Source organism: Ixodes scapularis, unplaced genomic scaffold (assembly GCF_016920785.2).
Source record: "Ixodes scapularis isolate PalLabHiFi unplaced genomic scaffold, ASM1692078v2 PGA_scaffold10__122_contigs__length_95168666, whole genome shotgun sequence".
In the NCBI taxonomy this organism is placed as follows: Eukaryota; Metazoa; Arthropoda; class Arachnida; order Ixodida; family Ixodidae; genus Ixodes; species Ixodes scapularis.
Window position 1 is genome coordinate 26,845,755 of NW_024609836.1, and position 14,276 is coordinate 26,860,030.

The following is a 14,276-nucleotide window of genomic DNA, read 5'->3' on the forward strand; positions in this document are numbered from 1 at the left end:
ATAAAACTACAGATAGAAGTTACATTTTTTTTTAAATAGGAACTCGTTACAGTTAAGTTAGCAAAACAGTAACAAAGTAACCGTAATGCGTTCATGTAACGCGTTACTACCAAAGACTTCAAATGGCCCATATGAACCGTATCCGGCATTACCACATGGAAAACATCACTGATTATTTGCAGTTTTATAAACAAAAACAGCACAGATCAATTTGATACCTGACCTTGGTTTTTTACCGCGCTGTCTCTGCCACATGGCACATAAATGACCTCGTTTCATTACACATCTCTTTAATTATTTGCCAAAATCGCAATATCTTACTGAAACGGACGTGGTGCACACTAACCGATAATATTTGCGCGTTTCACGCGTAGAATTTGCGCAGGACATAGGGCAAATTAGTTCGAAGCTCATAAAATTATAAAAGTCGACTTATTTTAAATTATGAAGCTATAGAATATAAACTATAAATTATAATATTAGTAATTTATTTTACTTTTACCTAAATTTTATAAATTAAAATTATCACGTATAATGTCAGCGGCTTAAGTTTTTCAAGGGTATGTTTACGCGGTACGGGACGTGGGCAGTATGTGGACGCATACGTTTTCGTTAGTACGGTGGCATTTCGCAAACCCACTCAATATCATAAACGGCATTTATTTGTATTCGGAATATGTAGGTCTCTCGAAAACACAGGCCGTGTTCCAAAAATTTACTCGAACTTACTCCAGGGTAAGGGTTTTGCACCCTTGGCGTTCGTAAATCTAACCGCGTCCAGCGTTTTTCAATCTGTGCTGTCACGTGATACGATCCGCCGGAGTAACTCGGATTCATTTGGGTAAGATTTGGAACACAGCCTCGGAAAGAGAGAAAGGAAGCCGGGGTCGCAACGCCCTCCCACGTGATTTGTGACCAACGACGCGAATCCAGTAACTCAGTGTGTATAGGTATGCAACCAAGAAAATTAGGATTAAAAAAAAACTATAATTAACGACATCTTAAGAAAGGTTGTGCATGCCTCATGATGTTCACACTCCTTGCTGCGTGATTCGCTCTAGGATTCAGGGTTTAAATCATGATTTATATCACACCAGTGATATAAATCATATGATTTCAATCAAACCTTTTCCTGAAATATAATCCCGTGAATATTTTTTTTTACTTTTATTTTCCGTTTGTTTATTATGTGATGCTTTCTGCGTGCTTTTCTTTCGTATTTAAGTAAAAAAAACGCGGAAGAAAGATTTATGTCAGGCTGGACAAGACCAAAAAGGTGGTGCTCTCCGTTCGTTAGTTGGGGAACGTTGCAAGTAAATCAAAACCCAAAATAAAAATTAAACAAAGCTTTTTAGCCACCTAAAAAATTAGGCTGTTTTTGTTTTAGTGTATTTACATTTAAAGAAAAGTTGCTAGTTACGCTGTATTTAAGGCAACAGTAACTCTTTCTTCCGCGTTATTTTTGGTGATATTGGACAGACTGATCAAAGCTGCATGTTTAAAAATGCATCTAGATATACATAATCACTATTTTTTACCTGCAATATTAGAAATCAAATAGAACTAATGTATATTTAAAAAAACGGATTTAAATCAAAAAGGTCTGACTGAAATAAATCTGTTTTTTTTTTTTCGCATTTTTACCCTAGCTGGAAGGATTTACGCCTACTTCATTTGACAGAATGGCCCGTTACAAGACAAGATTTATAGACCGGTGTCTAAAATCCAAGCCACCCAGAGATTAAAAGGGGAAATACTAATCTCAAACGCAGGCTTTTGTGAACAGAAGGCATGCGTATAAAACAAGATTTTTCCTTGTTTTAGCACTACTGGCATCAGTGTTGCTCTTGGAGCTTCGTGACTACGCATTTCCGACGTTCTTGCGTTACGAAATGTGCGAAGGTTTCTATAAGAACGGAGATTTCCAAAAAGCGCGGTCCTCCTACTGTGTCGTGGTATCAGCATGAACAAACATGGCGGCGCCCATAGAACAGAGCAGACATTCGTCTATAAGAGAAGGTCCGCCTCCAGCATGTGCTTGTTTGCCTTCCACCGTGCTTTCGCTGCGTGCGCTCACAAAGTGTGAATGTGTTATGAAAGATGTTGCAAGATACTATGACATAAAAGAAAGTGCAATTTTTCCTCGTTTGAAATAGACGTCACTGAATTTCTTCAAGAGCAGGAACATCGTCGGTAGCGTGGCCGAGCGGTCTAAGGCGCTGGTTTAAGGCACCAGTCTCCTCGGAGGCGTGGGTTCGAATCCCACCGCTGCCACAATTTTAGACTCCATGTTTGCGTAAGCGCACTGCGCCTTTTCTTTTTCTTGTTTCATATGTTGGCAACGCGAGTGGGTTGTTCCCCAGCCTTTACTCTGCTGTGCGAGTGCCCGATCCTTACAGTACTCTATTTCCGGTTAAAAAGAGATACAAGCCACTCCCACAAAGTTCTCTGCTCGCCATGACTGGCGCTTCCCTCCTCTCCGCTCGCCTTGAAGCTTTCTCTACTTTTTTTAGCAGAAGGGCAGCCATCCGGATTGAATATTTTTCATGGACATTTCTAAATCGCAAGAAAAACAAACTATTTGTTATTCTTAGGAAGCTCCGGTGCATATATCTTAGAAGGTGTAAGCTTGAACCGATGTAAGACATATGCACCGCATTGTTTTAGTGCATCTTCCCGTCCCTTAAAGCGTACTTGTAGGTTAAGTACCTTTGTGTAACTTGTTATCACAGTGTTGAAACACTGTGACAACAGTGTCTGCAACACTTGTCTCATGAGTTTTGCCTCCGCTATCTGCCAATGTATGGGGGTCGGAGACTCCTCAAGCTGCCACCTGGCAGCTCCTTTCCTCGGTCCTTATCATCAGTGATGAAAAATAAACGTATTATTATTTTTATCATTAAATTGGTGATACAGCACGCAATAAACAAGGAGAGAAATGTCCATTGCAAAGTACAAGCGCTGGACTTAGACTAAACATTTAGTGAAGCTAGGTCTAACCAAGAAGAAAAGCAACACCACAACTCGTGTCAACACGTGCTCAAAAAGACAATTTGTTCCCAAAGTTTTGTGGCAGTCTTATCTGATATCTACCTAATCTTGAAAATTCAGTCGCTTTCAAAACTTTTCTGTTAGTCTTACTTGATATCTACCTGGTTCCAAAAACAGCATACTGTGTACAAATATTCTAATAAATTAGTTAACTAATTATCTTTTTAAACTAGTAACGCTAAAGTATAATATTGTTTGAATTTTTTTTTTAACCTTCTTTTACCGCAGAGTGTCTTATAGGGCTGGCATCTAACCGTTTTCGGTTTCGCAGTCCCGGAACGGAAGACAGTCACACGAGCCCCGGTGATCGGCATGGAACGCACATCTTCGCTGATCGGACACCAAGTATCCAACGCCACCGCAAAACTGGTCTCCGATCTGGTCCTCTCACCGGTTGCCCCGTAGGCGCACTACGGAAATTCTCCGTTGTACGTGGCCCATTTTCAGACATCACCTCTTGGCCACGTCACGTTGGCTGTTCTCCGAATCTTAGCTCGAGTGCGTCCGAGTTGCTCCCGCGGGGGATCAAACATTAAAAACGGCACTCGACTCCCCGACGTCAAGCCCCTGCGGGGTCGCTGCTGTCGGCACTGCTGCGCATGCGCACAACTCACTCGAATCTGGTTTCTGCGCCCGCGCGGTGCCTACACCCGGTGGTGCGGGCAAACGTGCGCTTGTATGTAAACAGTGTGTCGCATTCTTGGTTTCACTCACTGATCTCTATGACAATTGCTGGATCGCGTTTGCCCGCTCCGCGATTGCGGTCACTGGCGGCCATCTTTAGGTAGAGTTATATCACCTCTAGCCAATGTAAGCTGCTGCAGCCGCTATCATTCATCCATGGCAGATAGCGTTTTGGCAGGTGGGTTGGCAGGCTGCGGTCAAAATAGCGTGGGTGATATTGCGTGCTTGATTAAAATTATTTGACGAAACATGTTTTTGAAACCCGGCGTGAACAGTAGTTCGGTTTCTGAGGACCTGGTAAAAGTTTCACGAAATCGAAGCACCGGGAGAAAAGCAGCACAGCACGTATCGAAAGTCGCATCGAAAGAAGCATCGAAAGCAGACGACGGTAGGGAGTCTGCTTTTGATGCGAGCTGCGCTGCTTTCCGCTGGTGCTGCGCTTTCGTAGAACTTTTTCCGGGTCCTCAAAGATGAGGCTACTGTTCACGCCGGGTTTCAAGAATCTGCTTCGTCGAACAACTTCAATCAAGCACGAAATGTCACCCACGGTACAGTGTACTAGATCTACGGCTATTTTTATGGCAGCCTGCCGCCATTGCGCTGTCCGCCATATTACTATGATGGCTGGAGATGATATAACTCTACCTAAAGATGGCCGCCAGTGACCGCATTCCGGTCCATAGGAGGAGCTGGCCAAACGCGATCCAGCAAATAGACATAGAGATCAGTGGTTTCACTCGAAGTCCCACTTTAAAGCCGATGCCACGATGTGAAAAGTGCATCGTCACGGTACTCGTCGTTTTTGTGCCTCTGCTATAACAGGCTACACCGATCGTGAACAGTGAACGCGCCGTGAGACTGTAGTTCTTTTTTTATTTTGTTTTTCTGCGCGTGTCGTCAGTTTAGCCGGTCACGGGAAACCCGCCAAAAAAAAGAAAAACGATTGCGCCGGGTTTCGCGGGAGAAAGAGAGCGACAGGAAAGCAGAGAAGGAAAGCATGGCGACAGATTAAGCGTGTTTACTATCCCCGCGACGAGTTGAAGTAGTTCCAGTTCAATTGTTACATTGTTGTTGTTTTTTGTTTTAGCTTTTTTGTTCCACAAAGCACGACGCCGGTGTTTTTGTGCGAGATTAGGCTCGAAAGTGATGTTTTTCGCTGCTTTGCGTTTGTTAAAGCCACTAAGAATTCCATGCAGCGCTAAGCATCTAGGATGGCACTGTAGGTGTACAACTATCGTGAGTACAGAAGACAAGGTAGCGTGGCCGAGCGGTCTAAGGCGCTGGTTTAAGGCACCAGTCTCTTCGGAGGCGTGGGTTCGAATCCCACCGCTGCCACATGTTTTGTCTTTCGCCCCACTCTGTGACAGTGCTTTTACACCACTCTTGATGGGTGTTGTGAAAGCAGGTCACGACACAACCATCTGGCTTTCACTGTTGGCAGTAATGAAATTGCTGCACACCATCAAAGGTGGCAGTAAGGAAATTGCAATAACTAAGCTGTCCTTTTGAAGCAATAAATATTTTGGTGGAGGCAATTTAATATTCTAAGGAATTACCCTGGGCGTCTGAATCAAATAGGAAAATTACCTAAGAACACATCATCATTAACTTCCACTAGCCTCCGTGCATCACATTCACTTACACTACGAGTCGTCAGGCCTCCGCATATTGTAAATAATAAATTGTAAAAAATAAAAATTTTAGCCTATTTATTTTGGTGAAGATGGAACAGCAGCGGAGCTGTACTAATTGCCACCGTCGCTCATAGATGGTGGTAGCTTTCTAGAGGGTTGTGTCAAGGTTCGTTTGTCAACGGACACAAAACTGGCCAAACTATCCCTTAAGTGACCTTCACTATGAGTTATTGGGTCACCGCACACCGTATATATTGTTTTTCTTTGTAGTGAATCTCGATCGAAGGACTGCTGACACAGCAGACCAGGTTTTGTTCGATAGCTAATGCCTGAGCGTTTCTTGTGCGTGCGAATTTTTGTTCTTTGCAAGAATGCTGACGCTGATAAGGGCCGGACCACACTCACATGCATTGCAGTTGGCTGACCGGCGTTCTGCTGATGGGGAGACTCGTCGCCCATTGAGGCAGACTAATTTCTAGGCTGTATAAACATACACACAACCCATTTTTTTTTTTTTTTTTATCTTCAACGCCGCTGCACGTTCTCTTGTTCTATCATTTACATCGCCCCGTTTCTTGCGTCCGGATGTCCTGATTCTGCAGAATTTATTTTTTTTTTTTTCAAGCGGCGGCAAATGAACTTGTACTCTATAGGGCACCGTCACTTTCGCGACTCAGCGGCAGTCCAGAAAGTGTTCATTGTGCAGTTCTTTCTCGATCACTTACAGTTTCGATGGTAACAAAGATAAAACCGAAACGAAGCTTGCACCCACATAGACCCCTCGATAAAATGATATACGTATTTCCCCCGTAAGGCCCGGGAACTATACAGATCTAAAAGTTGAACTTTGACCCTGTGAGGGTTATCTACAGGTGCTGACTATACATATTTTTCTAGATCGTTCGTTGTTACAAGGTGTAAAAGTATATTAACGGTGATTTATCTATGATACAAGCTCTTTTGTGAGCGAATACAGCAGGCATTTGTCATTGTGTGATGCGTATAATTTTTACGTTCAGATTAGGCACTAATTCCGGACTATGCACCGCAAACAGACTATCTAAGGATTTTTTTCAGCTGAAATCGGTTTCCCCGGACTATACACCGGGTGCGGACTATAATCCAGAAAATACGGTACACCAAATGGCTTTAGAGCCAATTGAGTGCCGCCTACAGATTGCCTGAATCTGAGTTAAAATTAACGCTTACGTAGCTCTTTTGTTTGATTCCTGCGTACGATATCGTACTAACCCCTCAAATGTCTAGGCCTTGAATCATCAGGTTAGGAGCAGCTTCAACGTCTTTCTTCATCATTCACCAGAAGGCCGCATTTGTAGGGCACAGACGCCATTCCTCAGATGATGATAAAGACTCCCTAGCAGCAATCTTGGGTAAGTTACTTTTAAAAAGTAATTCGTTACAGTTACAGTTACTTTCAGAAAAAAGTAGCGAAGTTACCGTTACAGTTACCACAACAAAAGAGTAACTCGTTACAGTTACAGTTACTTTTGAAAAATAACGACGTTACTTTTCTATAACACAAAAAATTAGAAAAACTAGAAAACGCCCCTCACGACGTTTTATGCATAAAATTAAAAAAGTACTCTTTTTAATTCATATTGTAACTTAGCGACAGTTGCTTCTCGAAGTTAGTGTTTTAAAGTTTCCACGCCAGAGTAGTGGCGCAAATCAAAATGCGAAACATGCGCAGTGCGGAGTAGTGGCGCTAATCAAAATACGAGACATGCGCAGTGCCCTCCACGTGTATTGTTGTTTCACGGTTGATTCACTCCTCCTCATAAGAATACGCAGCACAAGTGCATTTACAAATGCGTTTCTTTTTAAAATATCTGCAATAAAGAGCTCCCAGTGTCCGAACTGCAACGATGAAGAAAACATTTGCCACATCCTCTTCAACTGCGAAGGGTATAGCGATCCACGTCACCGGTTCGTCACTGAGCTCGCCAGAATTGGTCTTCGTGATCCAGACGACGAAGACATCATCTATGCAAGTGGTTCAGCCCGTCGCCGCCAAATAATACAACACCTTCTACTGGATTTCCTCGACGAATCCGGTGTCGCAAACCGCCTGTGAATTAACTCGACATTAACTCTCAGCGCGTTCACATCTTTATTTTATTTTTCTCTATTTTCCTTGCCCCTTTCCTTCATCCCCCTTTTTTTCCTTTCTCTCTAATTTCTTTCATGGGGAACCAGTTCAGCATTCCCGCTAGAAAATCCTCCCCTACCTCTCTCGCGTCACCTCTCTCTCTCTCTCTCTCTCTCTCTCTCTCTCTCTCTCTCTCTCTCTCTCGCTCTCACCCGATTAAAAAGCGTTTGCACAGAAAAAAGGAAAACCACAACAAAGACAGTGCTTCAAGACACTAAGGTGTTCAGTCACAAAGTACAAGCGCGTGCGTAAAGATAACTAGATATTTTTTCATAAAATCTACACGTGGCTATATTCGGGTCGTGAATCCCGAGAAAGAACGTATTCACAACTTTGTGCAAGGCCAACTTGACACTCAAAATGTCGGGATAGACGATTTGGAAAGTGCAAAGAATGGCTAAAATGCACTCGTTCAGTGATATATTATATATAAAACACTAGAAAGTAACGACAAAAGTAACGTCGTTGCTTTCATCGGTACCTCAGAAAAAAGTAATAGAACTACAGTTACAAGTTACATTTTTAAAAAGTAACTCGTTACAGTTACAAGTTACCAAAAAAGTAACGAAGTTACAGTATCGAATACGAAGTTTCGATTCATCCCAGTTCTGAAAGAGTTCAGACCCAGATCCTCAAAACCTTGCACCGGCTCCGAAGTTAGTTCAGCGTCCGAGAAAGAAGCGGACAATGAAAGCAGATGACGAGAGCAGACGACACTCCTCGTCTGTCTCTGCTCGCAGTGCCATTTCTCCGAGCTTTAGCTTGCTCAAATGTCTGCGATATTTGATGCCAATACAGAGGTCACATTTCCTCTCATTGATCAGAATAGGGTACCCATGTTGGATGCGTAAGCGAGGCCTTAACGGCCGGTATAAGTTTGGCTTGAATGCAATATTCTGAAGGCATCTTGCACATACTCACGTAGCTTGGACTCCCTGTGGTGAGCGCTGAAAGATTGAGGCAAGTCAAGTGTTTCTTTTTGGTGCTACGTAATTATTTGCTGTACTGATATTCTTGTTAAAAGACACGGTGGAGAAATTGTACTCGTAATAGCCCCGCCTTTGGCATTCCTTGAACTTACGAGTCCGCAACATCGCAGACGTCTACGGTTGAGGGTGACCATAGAGTTATTATAATGTACGCTAGAGGTTCAGCTGGCACTAGTGTCTATGCGACTTCCGTGACGCAAATTGAAGCAGACAGCAACCAGTCTACTTTTCCAGTCTTCCTGTGTATTCCTATGGGGAAGCGCGCGTGCATTTTGTCTCTTCGCCGGAAAATAACACGAATAACTTTTCTTATTTCAGTTGTACCGGATAGTATGTACCTTTATTGATATGGTGAATGTGTAATTGCTTTAGTTAGCGCATTTTTCTTCATCAGTGACCGATGTTTAACTTCGCTACATTTCAGTAAAAAACGTGTGTTCCGCAGCAGGTGTGTAGAAACAAGCGACGATTCGAAGCAAAATTACAATCGAAAGGAATGTAGAGTGTGTTCAAGGCTCGCCAGCAATCCGGTGACGCTTATATATTGATAATATGCCAGTCCTGTCACTATATAAAAATGACCCCGTCGTGCATGAGCGGATAAAAACATTCAAAACGTAGAGAATAAAGTCCGTGGGCTATAAAAGTTGTCTGTTCGTATTGTTTTCTCTGCCGGGAAGCTTTTATCGGGCACTTGTTCTCAAAGATTTCGAGCGTGCGAGTGATATTTTGAACGTAGAACGAGCAGCTTCGCTCAGAGCAGAAAGAATAAAACGGTACTTACTTATTTAAAATAGGAATAGATTACGTGCCTTCAATTAATTTTGATCGTATATGCACGTGTAGTTACTGATCCGGTGTTACTGCGTAGTTCTTGCCGTCTTTCTTAATTTCCAGATCTTCTTCGTTCGTTTGGCAAGTATATCCCCCACGCTGAAAAGCGCCGACGTCGTGTTCGCGCTAACAGTGTCCGACAGTGCACATAAATACACGTACGAAGCTGTTTTAGCACCATTTTTAATGCGATGAATTTGAAAGAAAAACACCGTAACTGACCAATTATTTCGTCGGCCTGATTGAGAAATGTACCAAGCTACCTAGTACGTATGAATTATTCGGGATATTTGCTCTTATGATCGAGCGCAGAGAGAAAATGCACTCACTTTTTCCCATAGAAATGCATTACCGGAAGTCAATTTTCGACTGGTTGCTGTCTGCTTCAATTTGCGTCAGCACACTAGCGCCACTTGAACCTCTAGCGTACATTATAATAACTCTATGAGGGTGACCACCGTCCCGCGACTCGCGGGCTGTCCCGCATTGAGGGCTTGTGTCCCGCGTCCCGCAAGAAATTCCCAAATCTTCAAAATGTCCCGCATTTCATACTGTAGTAAAGTTCACTCTGCAACTTATGGCGCTGCCGAACAATGGGGCACGATGAAGCCCGGAGGTCGCTGGTAATCGTGTGAACCGTAATGGTACACCATTTTCTATCCAAGCATTGCGAGAAGTGACCGTCGTTCTTGAAGGAAAGCCGACACGCATGCTCCGTTGTGCCTTTCCCCTTGGTGGCAAAATATTCTAAGAAAGATTGCTTGCCAAAAGTTTCAATATAAAATATTGTAATTATTTTCAAATCGCTCTGTCAATGCAAACGGGTTGCTGTGGATTTTTGTTTTTGGGGACACAGCCACACAAGGCAAAAAGCCTGCAACTCGCAACGGTCGAAAAAGAACATAATGTTAAAACTTTGTGTGTGGCTTTGTTGATAAAAGTAAGCGTTCACAGGAAACAATAACCCGAAAGAGATTTAATGTTTCTTATTTTATCTGATGCATTGAGTTCTGCTACAGTCGATTTTTATGTTTTCAACTTCGACACATTTAATAACATATTTGCCTTAATATATATATTACTTTTAGTAAAAATTAATTGAGCTTAATTGCTGCGATACAATTAGCAGGTGTATAAACCGCACATGATGTCAAATGTATTAACAAAGCCTCGGTTTGTGGTGTGTGTGTTAATAAATTTCCTCTACCCCCCCCCCCCCCCCCCGTGTCCCGCATTTCGCTAGCAGAAAGGTGGTCACCCTCGGTTTGGTGCATTGGCACTCGCGTGTCCATGTAGCTGAGCATAATATATGGCAAGTTTTGTCCGCTGTTATTTGTGGCCACCCACTAACGGGACCTGGGTAAAAAGCGCCGAGAATTAGCATTGATTTTTTACTTACACGTGGATCTTGAAAGTCCGATACGTTTCAACTTATCGTCAAAGCGTCGGTCGATAACTGCTTTGACTAAGGCGACGCTCACGTCCCGCCTTCGTCTTCGAAGACTGCTGCATGCCAGCAGCTTCCGACGCGAAATCATCATTATTTCGTGAACCTATCATAATAATGCGAAACTTGAGACACTTTGAATTAATCTACTATTTCCAAATGAATGCAAATTCTATCGTGGCGTACGTAGTAGAAGGACCTAAATGCTTATGGGAACGATAGAAAGCGGAAAAGAGCCGTTAAGAGTGAACAGGGAATTCCATATTGTGTTGAAAACGTTTTCAATAAGAAACAATCAGCGCGCGAATGATCCTATCAAACCGCGAAGAATTAAATGTGGCTTAGAGAAACAAAAGCTAACAGGCGTAGATGACACCCTACGCTTCCGCTCCGGAAGTCCATCACAGCGCCAGTCCAAACGCGGTGGCTGCACTTGCTCTGCGCCGTCGCTTCACGACTCCCGCACTCCTCTAAACTCGGTCTGAACTAGTTTAGAACTTTCTGACTGAATCAAACAATCTTTATGGGTTCAAGCACCAAGATAGTTGAGGTGTCACTACTTTGAAGCATTATAGCGTAATTGGTTGCTCTTGCGTGCGCTAGCTCACACGGCCACCGATTTCTTCATCGGAAAGGGTCTATTATTCAAAGCTTATCAACATGATGTGTTTAAGTGGATGAGGAGGAAGACTAGACCGAAGGGGGAAGGTGAAATATTAAAGAATAGCTCAAAGTCAGCTTTGTGTGGATGTGTCCTGCCCAGGGTGTAAGATAGACAGGTGGGGAAACGGCCCATAGAAGCCTACCGCAGCGCCGTGACCGGATTGTGTACTCGTCTGCTTGCGGGTACCCCCGACTTGCGACAGATGGCGCTGCGGCGAGAGGAAAAAAGTCGGAATCGGATTTCCGTGGAACTCTATGGGAGAGTGCGCAAAACAAACCGAGAGCACGACAGTCTTTCATTAAAAATCCTCAAAAAAAACATCTCCGTCAGTTTAGCCGGTCGCCATCGGTCACCCACCCGGAGTGAGAGTTCGCGGTGCTCCACATAGATGGCGCTACAGAAAAAGAGAAAACCCAGGGGGACACAATGCGGTCACTCATTTGGCTCTCGTTTCCCCACCTGTCTATCTTACACCCTGGTCCTGCCTCTGTGCAATCGTGTAGTGTTGATGATGTTTCCTCACCATCAACGTATTTACAAATGTAACTCTGTCGCAGGAAATTGCGACTGCCATGTACTACGAAACGTTTTGTAAACGATTCTGAAATGAAAACTGAAATAAATGTATCACGTTCATAAACTAGTTTAACATGATCAACGAAATCTGTTATGACAATCGCACGTTTGTATTTCGAACGGATGGCTACATTTTTTTGTTCCAAACGGCCGATTCCAGCGAGCGCTCGAAGGGCAGCCATCATAGAGCGCGATGCGTCTCGGGAGATCCGGCGCCTCCAGCACGCTTGTGACGTCATGTTTACCTTCACGGGCAAGGGTACAGGAAGGCTGCCGTGTTTGTGAGCTTCGCCACTTGGTGGCGTCAAGACTTTACAACATGGCCGTTCGAAATGCCCGCTGCCCACTCCCACGTACGAGTTGAGTAGGCGCGGGAGAAATGGGAAATTCGGTTCTCCCAAATTTGACAGGTCACGCGTGCACGCAGCTTGCTGCCTTACTTCAGCGGAACGGTGCTGCTTTTACGATTAGTTTGACGTAACGACGTTCGGTTTATTCGCTTTAAATAATGTATTGATGGCCAGAAGGTATTTGACGTAGTGGCCAGAACGTATTTGGCATTTCAACAATAAAATAGGCACCAGAATATTTCTCCAGTTCCCCTTTAAGCTATGTGAAATATGGATTTCAAATTAGGTCGCCAAAGCAGAGTGCAGTCGTAATTCATTATCTCGACCACAGTGTGAACATATCGTAAAAATACCCTTTTACGCCTAGATGAAACGCTCGGCTAAACTGAGCGCCCGAAAATACAATCTTATTTCTAGACAAACTTCGATGCTTCAGATAAACGGAGATATCCAGACGAAATTAAAACTGACCCAAATTCAAAACTCTAGTCAGTCAAAGAAACTGACACCCAGTTATTTCATGCAGAAGCAGTGCTACCAGGCGTTCGACGTCACGTTTCGTTGAAGACAATGCTACCTAATGGTTGAGTTGGTTTAGGCTCACATAATTTGAACCGTAGACGTACGGACGAAAAAAAAGAGACAAACACACATACACACCTCAAATGGAGCTGAATAAATGGTATCGGCACACCTTCATTTTATAACATAGGTACAATTAGAACTGTCATTGACAAATGAAATAATTTAAAAAAGCAACCTACCTGACCCCACGCAGAAATCATCATTTTAAGGCGCGCCAATTCAGGTGTAAAATTATCATTTTCCAGTACACATTTATACCGCGAACAGTACACGAACTGAATAATTTACCACCTGAAGTTGACTCTAGAGCTCCTTCGTTTTTCTGTATTGTCTTGCAGAAGTTGTTGCTAGAATAATTATTGCCTTGGTCCCCTAATGGTGCCCGATTTATTCATTTTTACTGTATTGAAATGGATGTACAATGTGATTTCTATGTCAATTTTTCTGCGTCACTAAATTTCAGTTTATATCTTTGTATTTTTATGCGTCTGTCTCTCTATTGTATCGCATTATTCCTTTACAATAATGATCACAATCGGGTGATCTTGGTACTTGAATAAATAAATAAAATAAAAAAGATACCCTCACTCAACCTTCACCAATTTTGCAGACGTTCATGCAGCCACAATCTTCCATCGCCACGCTTTCCATATCACAATCAATTATAGTGTACCATTGGTTGTGATATAGTCTTTCAGACAACCTTCACAGAAGATCAGGGTTTCCAGGTTAGGATACAAATAGCCCAATTGGGTTCATTATTTTTGTAATTAGCGAAAAAATGTGGTAGTTGGCTATTCGGCTATTTTCGGCTTATTTCATACCCGCAAAAAACGTGGTACTTTTTAGCAAGGCAGAAAAGAAAGATCAACTTGCGAGAGTTGAAAGGAAAGTATCCAAATCACAGGCGTGAAAATACATTTAGTTGGCCCTCAGTGGTGTTGCTCGTGGAGAAGTCATCAGTTTTACCTGAAGTACTGCCGTCTGAAGTTGTTGTCTTTTTGTTTTATTTTTGTCCCGTTTTAACCGCTGAGATGTACCCCTGCTATGGCATTGTTTGTAAAAACTAGTAAAGTTTGGTCTTCTTTTTGCATTTTGTAAATACATGTGTTATGTCATGTATTACGTCATAAGTATTCCAAGGAGATTCTTTAGATACCCTCTATAAAGTTTTCAATATGGGGCTAAACGACCTAATTTTTTATAGCCCGACGTTTGACTACCTTTGAGCTATATCACACACGAATTTGGCAGGTTAATATGCGGAGTGCTTGGCAACCCTGCACAAAATA

General features: G+C 43.0%; 2 non-coding genes across 2 annotated transcripts; both read left to right on the forward strand.

The window, feature by feature from the left end:
- Nucleotides 1–2,192: 2,192 nt before the first annotated feature.
- Trnal-aag lies at nucleotides 2,193–2,274 on the forward strand. Its single transcript has one exon. It is a non-coding gene; the product is annotated as a tRNA-Leu (tRNA).
- A 2,714-nt stretch (nucleotides 2,275–4,988) lies between these two features.
- Trnal-aag lies at nucleotides 4,989–5,070 on the forward strand. The gene has a single exon. It is a non-coding gene; the product is annotated as a tRNA-Leu (tRNA).
- The last annotated feature ends 9,206 nt before the right edge of the window (nucleotides 5,071–14,276 follow it).